Source organism: Staurois parvus, unplaced genomic scaffold (genome assembly GCF_062004578.1).
Source record: "Staurois parvus isolate SC_StPar_1 unplaced genomic scaffold, SC_StPar_1.0 ptg000818l, whole genome shotgun sequence".
Taxonomy (NCBI): domain Eukaryota; kingdom Metazoa; phylum Chordata; class Amphibia; order Anura; family Ranidae; genus Staurois; species Staurois parvus.
In genome coordinates this window covers 11,561,587-11,581,698 of record NW_028318614.1, presented here as the reverse complement: position 1 = coordinate 11,581,698, position 20,112 = coordinate 11,561,587, and the positions used below count along the sequence as shown (strand labels likewise).

At 41.2% G+C, this 20,112-nt stretch overlaps 3 protein-coding genes across 10 annotated transcripts in view; 1 reads left to right on the top strand and 2 right to left on the bottom strand.

The window, feature by feature from the left end:
* The window catches only part of TNNT3 (troponin T3, fast skeletal type), a 40,219-nt gene extending 35,967 nt beyond the window's left edge, over window positions 1–4,252 (bottom strand). For all 7 annotated transcript variants that reach the window (XM_089655072.1, XM_089655071.1, XM_089655073.1 and 4 more), the window contains exon 1: window positions 4,149–4,252. The gene's annotated coding sequence lies outside the window, so the exon portion shown is untranslated. The remainder of the gene's footprint in view (window positions 1–4,148) is intronic.
* Window positions 1–20,112, bottom strand: part of LSP1 (lymphocyte specific protein 1) — a 156,757-nt gene that overhangs the window by 876 nt on the left and 135,769 nt on the right. The gene's annotated exons all lie outside the window — the stretch shown is intronic.
* PRR33 (proline rich 33) overlaps window positions 7,898–20,112 on the top strand; it is a 39,003-nt gene continuing 26,788 nt past the window's right edge. Inside the window, exons 1-2 of one of the 2 annotated variants that reach the window (XM_089655064.1) lie at window positions 7,901–8,014; window positions 10,328–10,360. The gene's annotated coding sequence lies outside the window, so the exon portion shown is untranslated. Of the gene's footprint in view, window positions 8,015–10,327; window positions 10,361–20,112 lie in introns of both variants that reach the window. The other variant, XM_089655065.1, reaches the window with a different exon arrangement.

The following is a 20,112-nucleotide window of genomic DNA, read 5'->3' as shown; positions in this document are numbered from 1 at the left end:
GATATTTAAGCTATAAGTGGAGTCCGGTGAACTAATTCGGCCCCGATGTCAATGTCTTGAACAGGCAACCTGAGAGATCTCCCTGCCAATTCCCAACTTTATTCTTGTCCACCTGAGAGGTTTGGATGTTCCCATTTTGTGTGCTCACATTCTTCCTGCTGAACTATGATTAAAAAAAACCCAAATAATCCAGCAGGGAGAGTGGGAACCCCATATAGTATCCACAACAGGTGTGCAGACCTGGAAACTCAATCAAAGAGATCTCACCAATAAAGGTCCCGGAGATTGTGGAGATTAAAAAATCAGCTTTGGGTGGACTGACACTTTAAAGTGTCTGAAGACACCCAATGCACATTTTCTTAGTTTTGGATAGAATGGATGAAGGTTAGCACCCCTGTCAGGTTTTACCTCTATTTGGGGCTCTATTAGGCTGCATGTACACGAGCAGCTCCTAAACTCGAATTTAGGAGCTTTAGGCATTTTTTTGCCAAAGCTCCTAAACTCAACTCCATAAAAGCCTATGTGTCCATGTATACATAGGCTTTTAGCAGAGTTTAGGAACTGCTGCGTTTAGGTGAGGTTAAACTTCCCTCTCCCGAATGCAAAAGAATCACGTTCAGGATAGGAACGTTTTGACCGCTGACTGTGAGAAAACGCAAAACGGGGGCCAAATCGGGGTACCGCGGTTGCTGCGTTTTGCCACGATTTGTGTTTTCCCACAGCTGGCAATGAGGGTAGGCTCGTGTACATGGAGCCTTAAAGAGATTTTTCCTCACTTCCTGTTTTGGAGACAATATCTTACCAGGCAGGAAGTGAAGGAAAATCTACAATAGTAAAACAGACATCAATTAAAATTTGGCAGGAGTTCTAACCTTCTCCTACTTAATTTAAAGTAAGCCTTTTTACTTCTGTCTGTGTTGTTCTTGAAGCGTTTATTTTACCTTCTTACTGGTAAAAAGGGGAATAAGGAAAAATCTCTTTAACTGAGCCTCACATAGCAGTAAAACCTTGAAATGAGTTCCAAAGACCAAATACACACTTTCCCACTGCGCTATCACACATTAATCCACGTTATGTGCAATAGCAAATGGCATTGCCAATACACTAATACAAAGCAGCTCCAATGCTCATGCTTTGCAGGGCATCTCAATGCACAGTAATGCACTTCCATGTGTTGTGGTGTGTGCATTGCCAAAAATAGTGTATGTTTGGTTTTTGGACTTCTTGATGTGTTGCAAGCACATCCTAGGCTGCCTTAATGAAATACATGCATTAACGCAATGCACCAAACACTAAAATCTGGATGGGCCCTAATCCTTCCCCATAAAAAAGGGGAATATTATAGATACACTGGTTTATTGTCATTTAAACTAAATGCAACGTTAAGCATGATCAAAGTAGAAAAAGCCCCAGTGATGAGGGCTGTGACAGTAGGGAGATCTAAGAACTCAAGTGGACCTGATGGCATGTCTTTTTTTATTCTAAATAGCTGTACTTTCAGATCTCATAATTGGGATTCCAAAGAGAGAGAAAAAGGTGGTGGATGTTCAACTCACCAAAATCTACTCAAAACTAGCACAGTGTGCATTGTCTGACTCTTTAGGTTTTATTGCATTATCAGAACCCCCTATGATGTTTCTAAGCCAAGGCCTAATGTACAGTATATCTCAGATGGGACAATACTGAAGCCTTTTAGGTCTTCTAGACTCTAGGCTGTCATTACTTAAGCAGTAAAATTGCTTAGAATAATCTAACAAAAACCCAAACAGGACAGGACAACCATATTACAAAGTAGGTGACCTTTTCAGTTCCTTTTCTAGGGCCTTACTTTGACCTTAATGGTTGTACTGTAATGTATTGCTTCAAAATATGAATTTAATGCATATATCTTATTTCCAGGAGATCTTTTTTACATTAATTTATAATCCAACTTAGCAGTCCCTGGAGCCGGACCAGACACAGCGCCAATGTCACCCAATGGCTTAATTTAGGTCTCCCACCCTGTAAGGAAAACTTGGGAGCCCATGGCTGCAGTTTACATGACTCAGATGTTACATGAGATAGCAAAGAGGGGCGGGCTGGTACAAGAGACAGACAACTGGGCATTCTTGTCTATTTTGGGACCCCCTGGGAATGTCCTTTAAAGGTGATCTGGACCTGGGAGAGAGACAATACGATGGCAGGATGTTCTTTTAACATTTGGGTTATGGGGTATTTAATCCACTTGTGAGGTGTGTATCCAAGACATTAAATAAGTCCCATGACATTAGATAAGTGCCATGACTTTAAGTTGTTTATGAAGCTTAGCACATTATCTGCCCCATGTTTGTGGACTGTTTACAATAGTAAATTTTTTTCCCCTATCGCACACTTCCCATACTTCAGAGGTGAGCGTCATAGGAATGCATGTCTCATTTTGCTGTATGTAATCACATTTTACACTTCACAGTTAAAGGTCTGAAGAAAAAAAAGCAAAACGTCAGTGAAAACGTGTGAAGGGAACTGAAGGCCACCATACCTCCCGTCTGACATATAGTCCTTTAATATGACATTTGCTACCACCCCCATCTCTGACATAAATAACAGCTGGTCCTAACAACCTACACACAACCTGTTCTATAAATGTCATGCAGGAATCTGGGACAATTTAAAAAGCTAAGACACAATTCACAAATGCCTCAACAAATTTTTACTATAGATTACAAAGCAAAAAAAGCCACTAATTTAATTTAATTTAATTTAATATCTAGCATCTCTAGGATCCTAGATTTCGGGACATACAAAGAAAAGTCATTGATCCTTTTTTTTTTATCATGGCCATGCATAATACACAGCAACAAAGGGTTTATGACATTGTTATACTTCCGAAGCATGGGCAATTCAGGTATTCAGCTTTCTGGCATCCTGCATGCCTCTAGATACAATAAATAATTGGTAACATGCTTCCTAGATACAAGTAACTGATAACATGCTTCCCAGGTACAATACATATTTGATAACATGATAACATGCTCCTAGATGCAAATTTTTTTTATGGCAACATGCCCCCTAGATACAATGAATGTTTAGTAACATGCCCCCTAGATACAATGAATTTTTAGTAACATAACCCCTAGATACAATGAATTTTTAGTAACATGACCCCTAGATACAATTAATTTTTAGTAACATGACCCCTAGATACAATTAATTTTTGGTACCATGCCTCTTAGACACAATAGTATCTCTAGATATAATGAACACTTGGCAACAGCTACCGGTAAACCTTTACAATACACATCGTTTGTAAAAAAAAGAAAAGAAAAAGGGCATTTCAATTAGTACTAGACTTGAGTTAAGGAGAGGAGTCTACTTGTAAAAAATAGACTAGAGGACTTGTTGACCACAGTGACCAATCTTTGATTTTCACAGAGAACAAAAGATGACAACTTATTGGTCACCATGGACAACAAGTCTTATTTTCTATTCATTTATTTTATGGAAGTTTTGTCCTTATGAAAGGGTGGGTGCTTCTAGCTGGAGAAACAGTGACATCATGAAATAGATTTATTCTCCAGTTTTAAATAATAAGCCAGTCAAGATTAGAAAAAAGGAGCCAACAAAGCAGATAGATAGATAGATAGATAGATAGATAGATAGATAGATAGATAGATAGATGGGTGACACACAGCACATGACATTGCTGAACTGTGGCCAGGGTCACATTAATGACACCGGTCTTGTCATTCCAAAGCTTAGCCTGGATTGCATTGTTCAGCAGTTGTGTGCAGATCTCACATGAGGATTAAATTAGGGATCTTACTAATAAAGTAAAGTATTAGCAGTTTGCTGTTTCAAGAATCCTTTTGATCTTTGGGAATGAGGGAGGTGCAGTGGTATTGTCACTGTCTATGTAAGTGACAGCCAAATTATTGAGTTATTCTATCATCTCTTCCATGATAATTGTTCTAATGTTAGGAATATATAGAATTAAAAATATTCTGCATATGAATTTAAAGATCCACTCTTATTACTGTCAGAGGGATGTCAGGATTAGAAGACCTGACAATTGAATGTCTTCTTAGGTGCTGCCTCCCCTCCCTTCACACAAGTGATTCTTCCACTTGTTGAAGGGGTATCTTTTCAGGCCCCCCTCACCCTTCTCTTACCTGAGGCCCGAGAGCAGAGAGCAGCACTGGGGGTCGGAGTAGTTGTGAGACTTTTCAATCGCCCACCGGCCTGGTTATGTCTTGCAATTATACTGAAATGTGATCTGCACCCCACCAGGATTGGACAGGCTGTCTGAGGGGTGAGGAGTGGCACACAGGAGGGGCAGGACAAGTGTATGAACAGCTGCTTAACACAGGTTACAGGGGAGGGGGCTCACTAGGGTTTAAGCTCAACTTACTCACTAATTATAGACCAAGCAGGACAGCAGAATTTGGAGATGTTCCCTTGTGAGTGTATATATGTGTGTGTTGGGGAGCTGTTAAATTAAGAAGACCACCTTCATGGTAGGGGGTGTGCACAAAACCCTTATTTTTCAGCCACATTCCAGGAATAGAAAATGAATGCCATGAAGCACAAACCATTATATCAGTGACATGCAATCTAAGCATTGTATTGATCAGATAAGAATTATGCTGATTTCTGCAATGTTAAATCATCATGTACACTTCAGGAATATGGTGCTCATAGTCATTAGATGACAGTCCTTGTTGGTTGGATCTGGCACCCACCATACTGCTGGTTGAGGCTCACCAAGGCCAATAGCAATTGGTCAAGTGAGAACATTATGTCCACTTGATACTGATTTACTCCTGATAAGCTGCAAATGGAGGTGTCTCTGGTGCACCTCCCCTTTCCTATTTTATAGGCCTACACACGAAACATCTGATGCCACCGTTGTCTGTTTGGAAGCATTGGCTGGTATTTGTGCCAAAAAAGGGGGTCAGATTGTGGCTGTCTCTCCATCCGCTCTCCAGTATCTCTGGCTAGACCCATAGACATGAGATACCAGTCATCTGATTTGCTGGTTTGGGCCAGGTTAAGCTATGGTCTTATCCACCTTCTTTTTCTATGCACAGCAAGAACTGAGCTCTCATGTTTATTTGCCCAATGGACAATCCCGTTGCCATTATACGTCCAACCGCTGTTGGCAATTTATAAGAAACCTTATTCCAAATGATTTTTATTTTCTGTTGATATATCCTTCTCTTGGTAATGATATTCTCTGCACACACTTATATAGCCATAGACATACATTGGATAATTGTATCCTCAGCATGCTGATTTTGATATAAAAAGATGAAAAATGGGAACTCTATGTACCCTGAGAGTAGTCATGTACAGGTAGATGTCTCACCTAGAATGATGGGTGGTGAGGAATCTGCGAGACCCTTATCACATCTCTGTGCTGCTCAGATCTGACGCAGTCTCCACCATGGCCAATGAGTGAAAAAGGCCACCACATGAGGAAATATGTTTTTTCCTTTCTCCAAAGTAATGGGAACAATCAGCACTGATTCACACAGTTTTTCTAGTAAGCCAGAAGCAAGGGCGGACTGACCATTTGGAAACTCGGGCACTGCCCAAGGGCCCGGGGTCAGTAGGGGGCCCCATGAGATGCCCCTGGTACCTTTTTTATAGGCTTTTTTTAGTTTGGGCAAGGACACAGGGGCCCCATGATCCCCTATTGCCCGGGGGCCCCATGAGTTGTCAGTCCGCCCCTGGCCAGAAGTGTCTGTTATTGTCATCCTCCTGTTTTTATCCAATCATTGGCCATAGTTTTAGTAAATCTAAGGAAGATTGTACAAAGATTGTATAATCAGATTGTAAGGTGTATGATGACCTTACAATTTGATTATGTACATTTATCCTGTCACCAGTCACTGAAATACTTTAAACCTAGTACACATGATGAGAAAATCAGACAAATAATCATCCATTTTTTTTGGCATGCTAGTCTCATATCACAAATTAAGGGGTTACTAAAGTTACAAAAATTCTTGTATGATGGAATACAACTTCGGAAGTAATGTAATGTATTGTATTGTATTGTATTGTATTGTAATGTATTTTTTCGTTTCTGAGCATGCATGGTCCTGGACTCTTGATTTTTTTTCACATGAATACTGTACTGATTAAATGAAAATCGTTTGTTCTGTTATCATAATTTTTGTGCTTTTCCCTTCTGATAATTTCACGTGATCGTGATTGAATCTCGATAGCTACATACAAATGATCAGATTATCACATGATCGATCTGAAAGCCGTATTTTTCATCTGATATTCTGGGCACATTTTAATTATATTCTCAATTCTCTAATTATCTGTTGATTGCTCAGACAACAGTTGTTATACATGTTAAAGGGGCTGTAAGCAAAGCACTCTGATCTGATTAGATCTGAAGTATCAGAAGTGTGAACTTTGCTATGGTGTGAAGTGTGGGGATGATTTATCTCTAGTCGACTGATAAAGAACAAGAGAGGACATGCTGAAAGTTTGCACATTATCTTTTTCTTAGAATTGCTAGACTGCAAAGTACTTTTTGGCAGATTTTATCATTATCTGTCATGTCAGGGTACACCAGTGTTACTTCTAATATAAACAATCACTATCCATGTGTGACCGACTTTAAAGTTGGATATACACCAATAGAATTTATCATTTTTGGAACATTTGTTTTGAATAATTAGTGGGGTCAAATCGTTCGACCATAGTGATGAGAAAATGTGGAGAAACAAGATGGAATTTTCTCATTTTTTATCTGAACAAACAAAATCCTTACAGTAAATGTGATTTCCGTGTGGGAAAAAATTGCCTATATTGTAATATGGACAAAAGAAACCCGGTTAATACGTCTGGGATCCCATTCAAGTAAAAGATCTGAATGCATTTTTAAGGGCTTTCAAATTAAATTAGTTTACTTGATGATAGAAACATTAAATGCACTGGCAAGCAATTTTGTTAGAATTTTTAAAGAAAGTAAGATAAAATATTTTTAGTGCTCAAATTGCCAACAAATGCTCTGAATTAACAGTATAATTCTTAAAAAATTGCCTATAACAACCAGCCAAGGACCATCAGGATGGATCACATATTGTTAAAAAAAAACAAAAAAACTGCAGGATGACATCTGATGTTTAATTTACATAAATTTGTTTATGTACTTGATTATAATGTGATTAATTTATTATAAACATCTGGATGAATTTTTAAGGGCTTTCAAATGAAATTAGTTTACTTGATGGTAGAAACATTGAATGCACCGAATGGAATGGAATTTTCTAATTTTTTATCTAAACAAACAAAATCCTTACAGTAAATGTGATTTCCGTGTGGGAAAAAATTGCCTATATTGTAATATGGACAAAAGAAACCCGGTTAATACGTCTGGGATCCCATTCAAGTAAAAGATCTGAATTAATTTTTAAGGGCTTTCAAATGAAATTAGTTTACTTGATGATAGAAACATTGAATGCACTGGCAAGCAATTTTTTTAGAATTTTTAAATGAAGATAAAATATTTTTAGTGCTCAAATTGCAAACAAATGCTCTGAATTAAAAGTATAATTATTAAGAAATTGCCTATAACAACCAGCCAAGGACCATCAGGATGGATCGCATATCGTTCAAAAAAAGAAAAAGCTGCATGATGACATCTGATGTTTAATTTACATCAATTTGTTTATGTACTTGATTAGAATGTGACTAAGTTATTATAAACATAATAAACACAATTGCATCATGCTAATTAAAAAAAAAAGTCTGAGTGTTAGCTCTCTGTTATAGATGCCTATGGAACACTCGCCTGTAGTCTGTAGCAATGTCTATGCTGTCTCTGGACAGTAGGGGAGGCCAGAATCCAACATAAAAGAGTGGGTGTTCCCCCTCCCCCTGACCTTTCCGCAGCCCCCCTTCTTCCCCCTAGGTTCTCAGTTTTGCTGCCCCAGGTGTGGGGGTCGTTTTCTTCCAGTCGCAAGTGGAAGAAGGGAGCTGGGCACAGGAGCTGGCAACTTACAGCTTTCAGCAGGTAATCCAAAAATTAAAAAGAGGGTTACAACCAATCAGACATCTTTATTTTGATCAGAATGGTACTTATACCGTTCGAAAGGAAAATGATATTTATTCAAATGTTACTGCAGGCCGTTCCCTAATTCGTATTCGCACTGGGGGCAGTCCTCTGGGGTGAAACAAGGAAAGGGTTAATAACCTATTAAGGGATACTGGGAAGAGCTGCACTTTACCTACAAACGGTTCACATTTTATACATGGAATACATTGACATTAAAGGGGCAGGTTACCTGCTGCAAAACTGCAAAGGGCAATCAATCAATGCATAAAATATGCTTGAGATATAAGGGATCAGCCTGCTAAGGGTTAACTGTCTCTGCATGAAATGCTATGTAGCTAAAGTGTCAAGTTAACTGCAACTATGCTGCAAAGGTTAATCTATCTATGCATGTAATATAATGATCGGAAGGGGTTAACCTTCCTGCAATGACAATACAAAGGATTATCTATGCATGAAATACTGTGATCTTAAATGGTGAAATGACCAGCATCAGATTAGCTAACAATCTATGACATTCTTGCAAGGTACACTGTAGTCTTTAAAAAGCACATTTAATATATTTTTCTCCTTATGCTACATTTTAATGCACATGCGCAGCTTGTAGGCTGAAATGACACCTTTCTGTGTATTTTTACATGCGTTGTCGACAAATATGCATTTTCATGCACTGCCACTCACATTGCTAGACCCCAGAAAAGGCTTAAATTCATTAAAAAGTAATAATGCAAGTCAATGCACCACACAAAATGAACGATCACCATTTAACGACTAACCTGTGTATACTTGCTGATGTGCATTAATATTATTATTATTATACAGGATTTATATAGCGCCAACAGTTTGCTCAGCGCTGTACAATATAACGGGAGACAATACAGCAACAATACAGTTCAATACAAGAGGGTTAGGAGCAGGGGCGGACTGACAACTCATGGGGCCCCCGGGCAATAGGGGATCATGGGGCCCCTGTGACCTTGCCCAAACTCAAAAAAGCCTATGAAAAAGGTACCAGGGGCATCTTATGGGGCCCCCTACTGACCCCGGGCCCTCTGGCAGTGCCCGAGTTTCCAAATGGTCAGTCCGCCCCTGGTTAGGAGGACCCTGCTCCTTGGAGCTTACAATCTAAGACATTAATACACATGCATTAAAATGCATAGGTATAAATTGGCTCTAAAACCCACAAAAATGAAGCAAAATCCACCCTAAGGCTAGGCTCACACTCAGGGGCAGACTGACAAATCATGGGGCCCCCGGACAATAGGGGATCATGGGGCCCCTGTGTCCTTGCCCAAACTCAAAAAAGCCTATGAAAAAGGTACCAGGGGCATCTCATGGGGCCCCCTACTGACCCCGGGCCCTCGGGCAGTGCCCAAGTTTCCAAATGGTCAGTCCGCCCCTGCTCACACTTCAACATCAGCTTCTTCTTCATGTATTTTTAAGCCTTTTTTTTATACAAGTTTTTGCACATTTTCAGGTTTAAGAATTTTTGTATAGGCCATTGAAAAGAGAGAGGATTACTAGAAGGGGGAGAATGGCTGTTAGGTGTGAAAATGTGCATGATGCGTGTTTTTCTGACACTCCCATTAAAGTCTATGGTCAAAAAATGTGATCCTGCCCCCAAAAAAGCACCCATACTTCTTCAATTATGAATGGGCCCCATAGAATAAAATAGAAATCTTATTACTGATTTCTGTAAATGTGCAAAAAATCATGAATGGGGACTCATCTATAGTAAAATGCATGCTTACAATGTATGCTAAAAGAAATAGTTTTTAAAACATTAAATGGGAAACAATAAATGCACAAAATTCATGCACACTGAAATGTAAGTCATTTATTTGCCCTGATCATAAAAAAGATGCAAATAAATAATGCCATGCAAAATGTTGACACTATATAAATAAATCCTGCATATTAATAATAATATAAATAATAATAATATTAATAATGAAAAGAACAATTCTAATTGAGTAAGACATTCAAGATATAATCTATTTGTGGAAATAAATACAAATTAGTTTAAAAAGACCTTATTTAGCCTTGTTTTAATATAGATTTACATTGTTAATATGTGTACCAATGTATTCCTATTGGGATGCATTTCACTGTGTGATGCAGATACACTGTAACTGTAAACGGTATTGGCTTTCACACAAACACTTAGCCAGATTGTGTACCGTTGATGTAATGGTGATATTTAAGGAATATATGATGTAATAATTATAATTAGCACTCATTTTGTAAATGTAGTTAGAATTTTTGTTTTTGTAGAAGCCTTCGAAATGTGAGAAAAAAAATGTTTTTGTAAGTATTTTGCATTCAAATTGTTGCTGTGCTTGATGCTGAATCTGCAATTTCTATAGCCGGCGCAGTTTCTGTATGTTAGTTTTTGGTCAGTGGTGCTTTCCTGATCTGTGATGGGGTATTAGTGCTTTACAGGGCTTTCTGAAGATTATCACCCCTCCAACATGAAATACCTTTTGTCTTCCAAATATCCCCTCAATGCTCTCCAGGATGCGGTTGTAATTAGGTAACCCTGGGACTAGTTGGATGTGGCCATAATATGTCATCTGGTGTGACAATGTCTAATCATTTCCAGGTGGAAAACAATTCTCACCCAATCAGAAGTTGACAGGTCACGTGACCATATGGCAAGCTGCTATTTTCATTTCTCTCTACATAGTAGAGAAGGGTCAAGTTACGGTGTGATAATCTGGTTAATGCCCTATGGGATGCCCTGCCTTAGGTTTCACTGCCTAGTTATATGTCACTGTGTGCATGTATATAGAATAAGGAATATTTTAGGGCTTAGTTATACAGTTGTGCTCAAAAGGTTGCATACCCTGGCAGGAATCATGAAATGCTGACATTGATATTGAAAATATGACTGATCATGCCAAAAAACTATCTTTTTAAAGGATAGTGATCATATGAAGCCAATTATTATGACATAGTTTTTTGGCTTCTTTTTTAACCACTTCCAGACCGGACACTTTTACCCCCTTCCTGACCAGGGCAATTTTCAGCTTTCAGCGCTATCACACTTTGAATGACAATTGCACGGTCATGCAACACTGTACCCAATTTAATTTTTTACCATTTTTTTGAGACAGATAAAGCTTTATTTTGGTGGTATTTATTCACCACTGGGATTTTTATTTTTTTTGCTATGTAAATTAAATGTCAAAAAATTTTGAAAAAAAGTGGTTTTTTTTTAAATTTTGCAAATAAATAATATTTCATCATAAATCTTTGCCAAAATTTATTCCGTTATCTTTTTAGTAAAAAAAAATCCAAATTAGTTTATAACCAAAAATTATAATTTTTAAACATTTTTTTTTACATTTTTATTTTATTTTTTTATATTATTATTTTTTATTTTATTTATTTTATTTTTTACATAGTGTCACCCTAGCAGTACACCATGGTCACCATGGTGACACTGTACTACTTGTGGGGGGTGATGAAGATTTTTTTTTTTTTTTTTTACACTGATTGCTTTTACACCCATATAGGATGTAAAAGCAATCATTTCTCTTTCTCTCTGTCTGCATTCTTGCAGTCATTGAGAAGTACTGAGTGAGCTGTGATTGGTCACAGCTTGTCACATGGTACAAGGCTGTTGTGAACAGCCTTGTACCATTTGACCCCTGTGATCATTCACAGATTTCACACGTAGTAAGCAATGATGTCACAAGTGACATCTTGCTTACTACTTTGCATGTGATCACTGATTGGCCAATCAGTGATCACATGATCGGAACCTCGTACAGAGCTCCCGTCCGACGATCGGTGTTTCACTGTGTCCGGAGGACACAGCGGGCACCGGATCGCGGTGCTGCGCGCTCCCAGGGAGCGCGCACAAGCAGGGTGCGGGGAGGCCATTTATAAACGGCCACCCGACCCTGCAGTGCCACCGTCCAGCCATTTATATGCAACGGCCGGTCGGGAAGTGGTTAATCAAAATGATAACAGAAATCAATCAAATGGCCCTGATCAAACGTTTACCCTGAAAGGATTGGCCTTGGTACAGACACACAAGGTGACACACACAGATTAAAATGGCAATTACAGGTTAATTTCCCACATCTGGGGATTTTTAAACCCCCTGGCGGTATTCCCGAGTGTAGCTCGGGGTAAAGTTTCAGTACCACAAGCGGTAACCCTGAGCTACACTCGGGAATACCATGCGGCGTTGCTCCAGGATCCCTCGATCACTTACCTTTTCCTACGCTCCCGCGATGTCCCTCCTCCAGTGTCCCCGCAATGTCCTCCTGTGAATGCCGGCATCTGTCATCTGGGTTCCGTCCCCTGCAAGCGTCAGGATGTACGGGGGACGGAACGGCGGGAAATTTGAAAATGACAAAAAGTGCAATTCACTAAATACACTAAAATCACATAGTATAACATTACTGTATCAAACCATTTCACATACATTTTGTCCCTCGATCACTTACCTTGTCCTACGCTCCCGCGATGTCCCTCCTGCAGTGTCCCCGGCAATATCCTCCTGTGAATGCCGGCATCTGTCATCTGGGTTCTGTCCCCTGCAAGCGTCAGGACGTATGGGGGACGGAACGGCGGGAAATTTGAAAATGACAAAAAGTGCAATTCACTAAATACACTAAAATCACATAGTATAACATTACTGTATCAAACCATTTCACATACATTTTGTCCCTACTGCTTTGTCTTGTGTCCTGCCTGCATTTTAACTGTTCTTTCTGCCTGGAAACTGAGAAACGTCCATGGTGTCCAAAAAGTGTCCCTTTAGGTCAAAAGCGGTTTTAGACCAGCTAGAGAACAGTGATAGTAAATTAGAACTACGTGCAGAATTGAGTGATAATGATTCGTGGGGAAATTCGTCATCAGATACTGAAAACGATTTTGCGACTTTGCTCAGTGATGTGCGAACTTGGCACTCAATTTCAAGTTTCAGTGTTTTTGGTTTGATTATATTATTGAATTAAATTTATTATTATTATATTATTATTTTTTATGATTATTTATAAAATTATAATTTATGATTTCGTGTGTCAAATTGTAACATACCCGGGATTTTACTAGACTCTTGTTCGGACGGATTTCAGTGAGTTATTCCTAAAAATTACAGGCCTACAATAAAAAAATACATATTTCCATGCAAAAAAAGTACCGCTTTGAGCACAGAAATATGGACATAATCAGACCGCTGGGGAGGTTAAATTGCAATTAATGTCAGTGTATAAATAGTCGATGAGTTTGTTAGCTCCCACATGGATGGACTAAGCAGGCTAGATACTGAGCCATGGGGAGCAGAAAAGAACTGTCAAATCACCTGCGTAATAAGGCAATGGAACTTTATAAAGATGGGAAAGGATATAAGATATCCAAAGCCTTGCATATGCCAGTCAGTACTGTTCAGTCACAAGAAGTGGAAAATTCATGAATCTCTTGATACCAAGCCAAAATCAGGTAGACCAAAAAAGATTGCAGCCACAATCGCCATAAGAATTGTTTGAAATACAAAGAATAACCCATAGGTAACATCAGAATAAATACAGGTTGCTCTGGAAAAAGATGGTGTGGTTGTTTCAAGGAGCATAATATGATGCTACTTGAACAAATATGAGCTGCATAGTTGAGTTGCTAGAAAGAAGCCTTTACTGCGCCAATGCCACAAAAATCCCAAGCACAATATGCCTGACAACACCTTGAAACTCCTCACAGCTTCTGTAATCTGGAGTGACAAGATCAAAATAGAGCTTTATGGTCACAACCGTAAGCGATATGTTTGAAGAAGGGTCAACAAGGCATATAGCAACAAGAATACTGTTCCCACTGAGAAGCATGGTGGTGGCTCACTGATGTTTTGTAGGTGTATGAGCTCTAAAGGCATGGGGATCTTGTGAAAATTGATGGCAAGATGAATGCAGCATATTATCAGAACATACTATCACTTTATTTGCATTCTTCTGCACGAAAGCTGTGCATGGGACTCTCTTGGTCTTTTGCAGCAGGACAATGACTCTAAACACAAGGCCAAGTTAACCCTGCAAAGGTTATAGCAGAAAAAGATGAAGGTTCTGGAGTGATCATCACAGTCTTTTGACTGTAATATCATCGAGCCACTATGAGGAGATTTCAAACGTGCAGTTTGTGCTAGACGACTAAAGACTTTGCATGACCTGGTGGCATTTTGCCAAAACGAATGGGCAGCTATACCACCTACAAGAATTGGGGGCCTCATAGACAACTATTAGAAAAGACTGCACACTATCATTGATGCTAGAGGGGGCAATACACAGTATTAAGAACTAAGGGTATGAAGACTTTTGTACAGGGGGCATTTCATTTGTTTACTTGTTGCCATGTTTTGTTTTATGATTGTGCCATTCTGTTATGACCTACAGTTGAATATGAATCCCACAAGAAATAAAAGAAATGTGTTTTGCCTGCTCACTCATGTTTTCTTTAAAAATGGTACATACTGTATATCACCAATTCTCCAAGGGTATGCAAACTTTTGAGCACAACTGTATATGCATGCGTGTGTTTATAGCCTAGATATTTTTATTTATGGCACAATTTGTATATGTGGAATGGCTGTAGGTTGGTTTGCTGGTGTCTGGCCCTCTGCAAAACATGATCCCCACATTATCTGTCCATAACGGAAAGAATGTGTGAGACATGATCTGACAAAATATCAAAATTTCTAAATGTGAAATGTGGTTAGTGGTGCTTCCCTGATCTCCCCTATCCACTGCATTGCATAGATTTTTATGCAGGACATGTGACTGCTGAATACTAGCTGCTGTTTGGTCTGTGCCACTAACCAATCAAAAGTTTGCATTGAGTAATCACATACCCTGTAGAGCAGCCTTTCTCAGCTAGGGTTCCATGGAGTCCTAGAGTTCCTCCAGAGGTTGCTAGCAGTTTCTTGAGGAATGAGTCAAGAAAGTCCACTGAGACCAATGGTCTTTTTAGCTATCTGTAGGATGTGTGTTCTTTCACTGGCCACTAATGTAATGAGCATTGACCATCACACCAATGTACTGTGAGCTGTACATACAGTCATTAACATCAGGGATTCCCTGAGACTAGAATGTTTTTTCAAGGGTTCTTTCATGTAAAAAAAAAATGTTAATGGATAAGTTCACCTTTGCGAACACGTTACATGTTCCACTAGCCACACCCGCCACCCCCCCCCCCCCCTCCCTCTGACAGATAGTATTCCTGTACTATCCGTCAAATTTCAAAAACAGCGTGGCCGTGCGGGGCTCCGCCCACACAGCCGCATCATTCGTTCATGGACTTCCGTGAATGAATGAACTGCAATCTTGTCAGCCTTAGTGGCCGTGGGCTTGTAGTTCTCAATGAGCTACCAAGGGGCTGTTGAGCGCTGTGCTAGTTCATTAAAGCTTCCTGTCAGAATATCTGCTTGACCGTACATCCCGTACATACAGCAAGCAGATATTCTGACAGGTCTGCAGGAGACTTGCATGGCATCAGCAATCTACTGATCACTGGTGCAATGCTTTCCAGGCTCCTGTAGACAAAAATAATGAATGCACATTTTTTTACCTGCAATTTAATGTGCATTTATTATTTTTGTCTAAACGCTGAACTTATTCTTTAAGAAAGGCTGTTGCAGAGTGTTTATATATATGTATAACTTGCAAGCCAAAAAACATTTTATAATGTGCTTCACTGGATCGCCAACATTTACCACATAACTCAAACTGTGCAAACTAATTGTATGCCTATAAATGTAGCGCTCCCTAATACCACAATAGTAAATAAATATATGAATCCATCTGTGATAACATACACCATAAATTCAAAATTAAATATAACAAATAAAGTGACAGTGATTAAAAATCAAACGCTAAAATTGTGATTATTAGCAAAGTATTCTTAATAATAGTCCCATCAATCAATAAACAGTCCAATAATAGTGATCAAGTGATTCATAAATCATCAATTGGTGACTTTCCGTGAATCCTCCAACCAGTAAAAATGTGCGCTCACCTCCTTCTATGCCTATAAAATAGGCTATATACGCTTGTGGTTCATGAAACCTGGAACCTGCCAGAATAGTTGCAGTATAGAATGGATGTGAGGTCCTTTCCTATGGATGACAAGGCTAACCCATTGTTTGCTGGATATCCCTGCAGGGATTAATCCCTCCTTCAGCTGTTAGAGATCACTTGCTTTACTCCTCTTTATTCGTTGCTCAGCAATAAAGAGAAATTGGAGACATAGTGATTTATCCTTAAAACAAAGTGCTTTATTCCCAAAATCAATCTATATTGCACTCACATTTAAAATAGATTAAAAACAGTATGTGTCATTAAAGCCTCTGTCGGCCGCCAAGGCATGTACTTGCTGTCTGCTGTCTGCTCTCTCTGGTGCCGAGTGACGTCGTAGCCCCACCCCTACACGTTACGTCATAGGTCACGTGGCTTCATCAGGGAGTTATGATAGCGTAGCGTTTATTGCTGAGGAACGTGAGCATAGCAACAGGGGTTTCAGGGGTCACAATTGTGACCCTGTTCATGCTCCAGGGTGGCCTGTGCTGTCCTCCTGTCAGTATAAGGGGCAAAGCTCTGAGCTCTGAGCTTTTGGCTCCATTTTTATGTCCTGAACTGGAGAGTAGTGGAGGAAGGACAGGGTGAGGCCAGCTCTGCTGGACAGGAAAGTGTCAGTGCTGACAACCAGACAGGGATGGACACTGAGCTGTCACCAGGCTGAATGAGGGAGGAGGAGGAGAGCACCATCCAGGAGCTGGTACTGCTGTCATTGAGGAGGTAATAAGACACTGGACAGATCCATGCAGAGAACAGACACACCCCACCCCTCCCCTCCCCATAACTCCTGCTGACACTCCTGCCCCAGGTCAGCCCTGCATGTGCACACAAGGTGGGGGCAGGCAGGCCATACTGGGAGCTGCTGGGTGAAAGAAGTGGGCTTATATGTGGATCTGGAAGTCAGACAACCAGCTGAGTTTCCTCTTTTACATACAAAACCTACTGCTTTGATAGCTCAGAGTGTGGCCTGCCTGCCCCCCACCTTGTGTGCATGTGCAGAAAGCAGCAGGAGAGAGAGAAGAGAGAGACAGCCACCATACAGAGAGAAGAGAGAGACAGCCACCATACACAGAAAAGAGAGAGACAGCCACCATACAGAGAGAAGAGATAGACAGCCACCATACAGAGAGAAGAGAGAGACAGTCACCATACAGAGAGAAGAGGGAGACAGCCACCATACAGAGAGAAGAGAGAGAGACAGCCACCATACAGAGAAAAGAGAGAGACAGCCACCATACAGAGAGAAGAGATAGACAGCCACCATACAGAGAGAAGAGAGAGACAGTCACCATACAGAGAGAAGAGAGAGACACCCGCCATACAGAGAAAAGAGAGAGACAGCCGCCATACAGAGAGAAGAGAGAGACAGCCACCATACAGAGAGAAGAGAGAGACAGCCACCATACAGAGAGAAGAGAGAGACAGCCACCATACAGAGAGAAGAGAGAGACAGCCACCATACAGAGAGAAGAGAGCGCCAGCCACCATACAGAGATAAGGGAGAGACAGCCACCATACAGAGAGAAGAGAGAGACAGTCACCATACAGAGAAAAGAGAGAGACAGCCACCATACAGAGAGAAGAGATAGACAGCCACCATACAGAGAGAAGAGAGAGACAGTCACCATACAGAGAGAAGAGGGAGACAGCCACCATACAGAGAAAAGAGAGAGACAGCCACCATACAGAGAGAAGAGAGAGACAGCCACCATAAAGAGAGAAGAGAGAGACAGCCACCATACAGAGAAAAGAGAGAGACAGCCACCATACAGAGAGAAGAGATAGACAGCCACCATACAGAGAGAAGAGAGAGACAGTCACCATACAGAGAGAAGAGGGAGACAGCCACCATACAGAGAAAAGAGAGAGACAGCCACCATACAGAGAGAAGAGAGAGACAGCCACCATAAAGAGAAAAAAGAGAGAGAGAGACAGCCACCATACAGAGAGAAGAGATAGACAGCCACCATACAGAGAGAAGAGAGAGACAGTCACCATACAGAGAGAAGAGGGAGACAGCCACCATACAGAGAAAAGAGAGAGACAGCCACCATACAGAGAGAAGAGAGAGACAGCCACCATAAAGAGAGAAGAGAGAGACAGCCACCATACAGAGAAAAGAGAGAGACAGCCACCATACAGAGAGAAGAGATAGACAGCCACCATACAGAGAGAAGAGAGAGACAGTCACCATACAGAGAGAAGAGGGAGACAGCCACCATACAGAGAAAAGAGAGAGACAGCCACCATACAGAGAGAAGAGAGAGACAGCCACCATAAAGAGAAAAAAGAGAGAGAGAGACAGCCACCATACAGAGAGAAGAGGGAGACAGCCACCATACAGAGAAAAGAGAGAGACAGCCACCATACAAAGAGAAGAGAGAGACAGCCGCCATACAGAGAGAAGAGAGAGACAGCCACCATACAGAGAGAAGAGAGAGACAGCCGCCATACAGAGAAAAGAGAGAGACAGCCGCCATACAGAGAGAAGAGAGAGACAGCCACCATACAGAGAGAAGAGAGCGCCAGCCACCATACAGAGATAAGGGAGAGACAACCACCATACAGAGAGAAGAGAGAGACAGTCACCATACAGAGAGAAGAGGGAGACAGCCACCATACAGAGAAAAGAGAGAGACAGCCGCCATACAGAGAGAAGAGAGAGACAGCCGCCATACAGAGAAAAGAGGGAGACAGCCACCATACAGAGAGAAGAGAGAGACAGCCACCATACAGAGAGAAGGGAGAGACAGCCGCCATACAGAGAGAAGAGGGAGACAGCCGCCATACAGAGAGAAGAGAGAGACAGCCACCATACAGAGAGAAGAGAGAGACAGCCGCCATACAGAGAGAAGAGGGAGACAGCTGCCATACAGAGAAAAGAGAGAGACAGCCACCATACAGAGAGAAGAGAGAGACAGCCGCCATACAGAGAGAAGAGAGAGACAGCCGCCATACAGAGAGAAGAGAGAGACAGCCACCATACAGAGAGAAGAGAGAGACAGCCACCATACAGAGATAAGGGAGAGACAGCCACCATACAGAGAGAAGAGAGAGACAGCCACCATACAGAGAGAAGAGAGAGACAGCCACCATACAGAGAGAAGAGGGAGACAGCCACCATACAGAGAGAAGAGGGAGAGACAGCCACCATACAGAGAGAAGAGGGAGACAGCCACCATACAGAGAGAAGAGGGAGACAGCCACCATAAAGAGAGAGGAGAGAGACAGTCACCATATAGAGAGAAGAGAGAGACAGTCACCATACAGGGAGAAGAGAGAGACACCCACCATACAGAGAGAAGAGAGAGACACCCACCATACAGAGAGAAGAGAGAGACAGCCACCATACAGAGAGAAGCAAGATACAGCCACCATACAGAGAGAAGAGAGAGACACCCACCATACAGAGAGAAGAGAGAGACAGCCACCATACAGAGAGAAGAGGGAGACAGCCGCCATACAGAGAGAAGAGAGAGACAGCCACCATACAGAGAGAAGAGAGAGACAGCCACCATACAGAGAGAAGAGAGAGACAGCCACCATACAGAGAGAAGAGAGAAACAGTCGCCATACAGAGAGAAGAGAGACAGTCACCATACAGAGAGAAGAGGGAGACAGCCACCATACAGAGAGAAGAGGGAGACAGCCACCATACAGAGAGAAGAGAGAGACAGCCACCATACAGAGGGAACAGAGAGACAGTCACCATACAGAGAGAAGAGGGAGACAGCCGCCATACAGAGAGAAGAGAAAGACAGTCACCATACAGAGAGAAGAGAGAGACAGCCACCATACAGAGAGAAGAGAGAGACAGCCACCATACAGAGAGAAGAGAGAGACAGCCACCATACAGAGAGAAGAGAGAGACAGCCACCATACAGAGAGAAGAGAGAGACAGCCACCATACAGAGATAAGGGAGAGACAGCCACCATACAGAGAGAAGAGAGAGACAGTCACCATACAGAGAGAAGAGGGAGACAGCC